The sequence below is a fragment of the Plecotus auritus genome (assembly GCF_963455305.1).
Source record: "Plecotus auritus genome assembly, chromosome: 6".
Lineage (NCBI taxonomy): Eukaryota > Metazoa > Chordata > Mammalia > Chiroptera > Vespertilionidae > Plecotus > Plecotus auritus.
The window spans coordinates 89087828-89095166 of record NC_137773.1 but is presented as its reverse complement, the minus strand read 5'-3'; positions in this window follow the sequence as shown (position 1 = coordinate 89095166).

Genomic DNA, 7339 nt, shown 5'->3' with positions numbered 1-7339 from the left:
GATGCTGTAGAAAGATTAAATCCAAACCGTGTTCACCCCGTGCGATTCCTCTCTGCCATGGCAGGCGTGTGTGCATGGGGTGTCCATGCCAAACAAAGGGTGTTACTGAAAGGTTCGGAGTGGGCCGGGTTCATGCACCTAAGACATGAGGCCATAATGTATCAAAAGAATTTTTATTTCAGGCACCTGGGTGCAGGTGGGCTGAGTCCGAAAAAGGAATCTGCGGTGACTGAAGGGGGAGGCAGACTTTTAGAAGATCAGAGATAGCTGGCCACACCCCAGGGATGCACAGCATGGGCAGCTGCAGGATCTGGGGCTCTGCTGGCTGCAAACAGTTCTGCTGACGTAAGGGTCGGTCCGTCCTTGGTGCCTCCCATGCCAGATGTCTAGTGGTTATCTATGCTGTGTTCAAGACTGCAAGCTTTCTACAAGATATCTGCTAAGCACAATAAGTCTTCTCTGCCCCGTTTTATTATCTTGAACCCTTTCAGTTACCTGCAGCTTTGATAGTTAGTGTTAAAAAACAGGGGAGACACATGTCCACCAACGGAGGACTGCATACACCCAGGATGGTAGGCTCCCAGGAGGGAATAGCCTGAGCAGATAAAAAGAATGAAAGACATCAGGGAAATGAGAAAAAAAATATTTTAGAATATAATAGAAGTAATCCTGTTATTTGCAGATTTTTAATATTTCCTACAACTTTTGTGATATTATACTATGCTAGTACAGTTTTGGTAATATATTTAAAATGTTTTTCTTGAATAGTAATGTTTATTGTATGTAACATTATTATATTTAAAATAGTTTTTCTTGAAATATTAATGATTATTGCATGTAACATTATAAAAAATAAATAAAATAAATAACATAGCCCTGACCGGTTTGGCTCAGTGGATAGAGCGTCGGCCTGAGGACTTGGGGGTCCCGGGTTCGGTTCCAGTCAGGGGCATGTACCTTGGTTGCAGGCACATCCTCACTGGGGGGTGTGCAGGAGGCAGCTGATCGGTGTTTCTCTCTCATCGATGTTTCTAACTCTCTATCCCTCTCCCTTCATCTCGTAAAAAATCAATAAAATGTATTTTTAAAAATAAAAATAAATAAATAACATAGATGGTGCCAGGTGGGTACTGGAAATACTGAGAAGAACACTTTGTAAAGCACATGATTGTCTAACCATATGCTGTATACCTGAAAGTAATGCAAAATAATATTACATGTAAACTGTAATTAAAAAATAAAAATATTTAAAAAGAAAAGATTTACTAAATAAATAAAAAAAAGACATCAGGGAAATGCAAGTTAAAACAATGAAGTATCACTACACTTTCACCAAAACAGCTAAAACTAAAAAGACAGACAGTAGCAAGTGTTGGTGAGCAAATGGGACTCTCCTCCGCTGCTGGTGGGAATGTAAAATGACACAGCCACTTGGAAAAAAGGTCTGGCAGTTTCTTTCTTTTTTAAAAAAAATATTTTTTTTTTATTGATTTCAGAGAGGAACGGAGAAGGAGAGAGAGATAGAAACATCAATGATGAGAGAAAATCATTGATCGGCTGCCTCCTGCACACCCCCTACTGGGGATCAAGCCTGCAATCCAGGCATGTGCCCTTGACCGGAATCGAGCGTGGGACCCTTCAGTCTGCAGGCTGATGCTCTATCCACGGAGCCAAGCCGGCTAGGGCTGGCAGTTTCTTATAAAGGTAAATGGGTACCCGCCATATGACCCAGCCATTGTACTCCTAGGTATTTACCCAAGAAAAATAAAACTGATTGAAAAAGAAAAAAAAAAAAAAACACAAAAAGACTTATAGACAAATGTTCATAGCAGCTTTATTTATAATGGCTGAAAACTGAAAGCAACCTAAATGTCTATGAATGGATGAGTGGTCCAACAAACGGCGGTCCATCCATATAAGGTGAACTTCTTGGCAATAAAAAGAAATGAACTATTGGTAAGTGCAACAGCATGAATAAATATATTTTTAAAAACATTATGCTGGCCCTGGCTGGGTAGCTCAGTAGATTAGAGCATCCTCCCGATATGCCAAGGTTGTGGGCCGGCCAGGGCACATACAAGAATCAACCAATGAATGCATAATAGATGTAAGAATAAGTTGATGTTTCTCTTTCTCTATCTTCCTTCCTCTCTCTAAAAACCAATAATAGTAATTTTTAAAATATATATATATATTTTATTTCAGAAAGGGAGAGGGAGAGATAGAAACATCAATGATGAGAGGGAATCATTGATCAGCTGCCTATGGCACGCCCTCTACTGGGGATTGAGCCTGCAACCCGGGCATGTGTCCTTGACTGGAATCGAACCCAGAACCCTTCAGTCTGCAAGCCGGCTCTCTTCACTGAGCCAAACCATCTAGGTCAAGCATGTCAAACTCAAAGGCTAACACTGGCCAGATAAACAAGGTTTAAATTTATGTGGGCTGCAAAAAACCCAAAAGCTTCAATTTTCATAGAAACGTAGGTGTTTTTCAATAGAGACATGCTGAATACAAAGGGCTGAAATAAATGAGTAATCGTTAACATAAAATAATAGAACATTTTAATAAAAATTAATATTTTTGCTTGAACATTAACTTACCAGACACTGAATAACTGCACAAATTAATAAGCACAATGCAAATAAACCTATTTTTCTTGTTCTCAGAAAGCAAAATATTTCCTATTGCTCACACCAAACAAGTCAGTACAAAACTAATGATGTGGCAATCGGCTGCTAAAATATTCGCTGCTAGTATTAGTGGAGAGAAATGGTGCACCTGCGTGTAAGGCACATAAGGGAAATGAATGCAACACCATTATAGTGATCAGTCATTAGCAAACATTGTAGTTCGTTATTATGTATAATAGGATATTGTAAAAATTAAGCTACGAAATTTTTATTAAAACACTTCTTACATACCGCTATGTTGGCTGGGCCCCAAAAATATTCAGTGGGCTGCAAGTGTGACATGCTTGATCTAGGGCTAATAGTAATTTTTTAAAAAAGCATTATACCAAGTGAAAAATGCCAGACACTTTTGTATGAAGTTCTAGAACAGGCATAGCTAATCAACCTATGATAAAAGAACTTGGATCAGGGGTTGCCTTTACAGGCGGTAGTGACTGGGGGGCCATAGTGTGACTTGTAAACAGTACTGTGGTTACACAGGTAGGTTCGGTTTGCAACAGTTACTTGATATACATTACATTTTTTAAAATGGAATTTTCAAATATAGTTTAAGAAAGAAAGAGGTGGCCCTGCAGGTTGTAACAAGAGTGAGGGTTTATAGGGGCTTACTCAGCATCAGGTGAGGAAATAAGTGCTTTATATTAAATCTTTATAACCATTTTCTTGTTGGGGAGAGTGACACAGGTAACTTATTAAGTGCTTTGCATTAAATCCTTGCAACCATTTGTCAGTTGGGGAAAGTGACACAGCCACTTGGAAAAAAGGTCTATTTAGAAGATTAACACAAAGGGATTAATTTACTCACAGTCAGTTAGTGAGCCTGGGGCTATACAAGAATTTGAACTCATAAGCCTGACTTTAAAACCCACACATGTTCCACACCCTTTAGCCACAACCCTGACAGTGTAGCCCAACTAAGTTTTTAGGTCCTACTGGTGAGTAAAAATAGCAAGTTGTGTTCAGCGTTTAGTCATTTATGGTATGAGGGAGGGAGGGAGGGAGGGAGGGAGGGAGGAAGAGAGAGAGAGAGAGAGAGAGAGAGAGAGAGAGAGAGAGAAAGAATTACACACAAAGGTATACATACATATGTATGTCAGCATGAAACTAAACAGAAAAAGATCTGAACACTTCCGTGGTTGTTATAGGACCAGGGTGGAGTGGAGCTGGCAAAGGGGACAAGTTTTCCTGATCTATGTTCTCTCTCTCTAATAGGAGAAAGTATTTATATGTTTCTTAGGTAATTAAAACTCTATTTCAAAAAATAGATTTAAACAAACTAGTCACAAAAGGACAAATACTGCCGAAACTGGTTTGGCTCAGTGGATAGAGCGTCAGCCTGCGGACTGAAGGGTCCCAGGTTCGATTCCAGTCAAGGGCATGTACCTTGGTTGCGGGCACATCCCGAGTAGGGGGTGTGCAGGAGGCAGCTGATCGATGTTTCTCTCTCATCGGTGTTTCTAACTCTCTCTCTCCCTTCCTCTCTGTAAAAAGATCAATAAAATATATTTAAAAAAAAAGACAAATACTGTATGATTCCAGTTATAGGAGGTCCCTAGAGGAGTCATATTCATAGAGACAGAAAGAAGAATGGTGGGTGCCAGGGGCTGGGGGAAGGAGAATTGGGGAGTTTAATGGGGACAGAGTTTCAGTTTGGGAAAACGAAGAAGTTTTGGGGACGGATGGTGGTGATGGTTACACAACAATGTAAATGAACTTACTGCCACTGAAGCGTACACTTAAAATAAATAAAATGGTAAATTTTAGGTTATGTATATTTTACCATAATAAAAATTTTAAAAATAGATTTTTAAAAATATAGTACAACCCAGCTGTGATGGGAAAGCCCATAGGACGCATAGGACCTAGACATGGGTTGGCAGGTCAGAGAGGGCTTCCTGAAGAGGAGACCTGAAAGCTGAATGAGAAGGGGGTGGAGAAAGCAAAAAGGCACAGACATGCACTGAGTAGAGAGGAAAGAGAGTAAAGAGAGAAAGAGAGAGAGGAACCAAAATTAGGGAAGTCAGTGTGTCTGGGGCAATGGGTTCAAGAGGTGCATAGCGGGAGAGGTCAGCAGGGATCTGCTATGCCAGGCAGGGCAGCTCAGGGCAATGGGGAGCCATGGGGGATGTGAGAGTGGGGGTGGGCAGTAGGAGCTGTGAGTTTTAGAGAGAACCCTTTAGTGCTGAGGAGAAGAGGTTGAATGGGGTGCCTAGAGGCAGGGTCCCTCAGGGGAAGCTGGGCAGGCTGTAGGTACCTAGGAGGAACTGGGGCAAGGCCACAGGTTGTGGGGACAGGGAAGTTGCAGCTGAGGCGGGGCAGCTGTTCACACAGAGATGCTCTGTTTTCTGACCCACTGCAGCTTCGGAGCTCATGAATTTTTCAGCCAAACAGGACCCGAGTTTCAGATTCCAGGATGCCTGGCACAGGCTTTTGGGTTCTATTTACTGCCTGCAAACATCCCTTCTCCTGGGGCCCTTGATGAGGTTCAGTGATGCCTGGGCTGGGGTGAGGGACTGGCAGCTCCCAAGCCCCCCTAAAACACCTTCTGAGCAGAGGGCTGGTAAGATCTTGGAGATTACCCTTATTTGAGAAGGCAGCAGCATAAAACCTTGGGGTTTGCAGGACTAGAATTCCAACTTGGCCACTGCTAGCAGGTGATTTTTAAAAAAATATATTTTATTGATTTTTTTCAGGGAGGAAGAGAGAGTCAAAAACACCAATGAGAGAGAAACATCAATCAGCCACCTCCTGCATACACCTACTGGGGATGTGCCCGCAACCAAGGTACATGCCCTTGACCGGAATCGAACCGGGGACCCTTCAGTCCGCAGGCCGACGCTTTATCCACTGAGCCAAACTGGTCAGGGCTGGCAGGTGACTTTTTACATATATATTTTTATTGATTTCAGAGAGGAAGGGAGAGGGAGGGAGAGGGATAGAAATATCAATGATGAGAGAGAATCATTGATCGGCTGCCTCTGGCATGCCCCACACTGGGGATGAGCCCGCAACTCTGGCATGTGCCTCTTGGTTTATAGGTCGAGGCTCAACCACTGAGCCACACCAGCCAGGCTGGCAAGTGACTTTGTAGAGTCACTAATTCTCTGAGCTTCAGTTTTCCTATCTGTCAAATGGAGATAATAGGCTTCCCTAATTCAAAACATTGTTTCATGGAGGGTTCCTGCATAGGAGACGGTTAGGGCAGCACCTGAGTATAGGGAGCAACATATAGGCAAGAGCTATTGTTAGTAATAGTAATACTCGTATCCCACAATGCAGCAGAGCAGTTGGGTGAAAGCCGGGACCAGGCTTGTTGAGACTCAGATTCCAGTTTTGACTCAACTGTCTCCAGGCTGTGTGGCCTTGAACCAGTGGCTTCTCTCTTGACAACTGCTTCTTCCAATGTAAGAAGACAAGAAGGTCTTCCCCTCAGGTCCTGAATTATCAGAAAAAACATCATTGGGAAGGCTGGAATCAAACACAGAAAAAAAGAAGAAGAAGAAGAAGAAGAAGAAGAAGAAGAAGAAGAAGAAGAAGAAGAAGAAGAAGAAGACAAAGAAGAAGAAGAAAATAAGAAGTGTTGGGTCCTCACCCATTTGGCTCAATGGATAGAGTGTCGGACCACAGACTGAAGCGTCCCAGGTTCGATTCCAGTCAAGGACATATACCTTGGTTGCAGGCTTGATCCCCAACCTTGGCAACCAATCAATGTGTCTCTCTCCCATCAATGTTTCTCTCTGTGTGTCTCTCCCTCTCCCTTCTACTCTCTCTAAAAATCAGTGGAAAAATATCCTCGGGCATGTGCCCCTGACCGGAATTGAACCTGGGATCCTTCAGTCCACAGGCCTGATGCTCTATCCACTGAGCCAAACCGGCTAGGGCTTAAAAAAAAATATATATATATTTTAAAATATATTTTTTATTGATTTTTTACAGAGAGGAAGGGAGAGGGATAGAGTTAGAAACATCGATCAGCTGTCTCTTGCACACCCGCTACTGGGGATATGACCGCAACCAAGGTACATGCCCTTGACTGGAATCGAACCTGGGACCGTTCAGTCGCAGGTCGAGGCTCTATCCACTGAGCCAAACTGGTTAGGACTTTAAAAATATTTTTATTGATTTCAGAGAGGAAGGGAGAGGGAAAGAGAGATAGAAACATCAATGAGAATCATTGACTAGCTGCCTCTTGCACGCCCCATACTGGGGATCGAGCCCGCAACTCTAGCATGTGCCCTTGACCATAATAGAACCAGGGACCCTTCAATTGGCAGGCCAATGCTCTATTCACTGAGCCAAACCAGCTAGGACTATAAATATTTTCTGAATGGATCAAGCTGTGTGCTCAATGGTTGAGTTTCAGCCTCTGAAAGGCAGCCGATCTATGGTTCTCTCTCATCATTGATGTTTCTATCTCTCTCTCCCTCTCCCTTCCTCTCTGAAATTAATAAAAAATATTAAACATAGTTTTGAATAAGAGTAACATTAGGAATAATAATAAAAGCAGCTACATTTGCCTTACTCAGAGTGCAACCCACAGTTCCTGTCACTGAGTGAAAAAATTTACTAGTGAGTAAATATTTGAGTGAAAGAATAATCCATAGGTGAGGCGAATGCACGTGGACTCCATCCTAAAGCCAGAATTG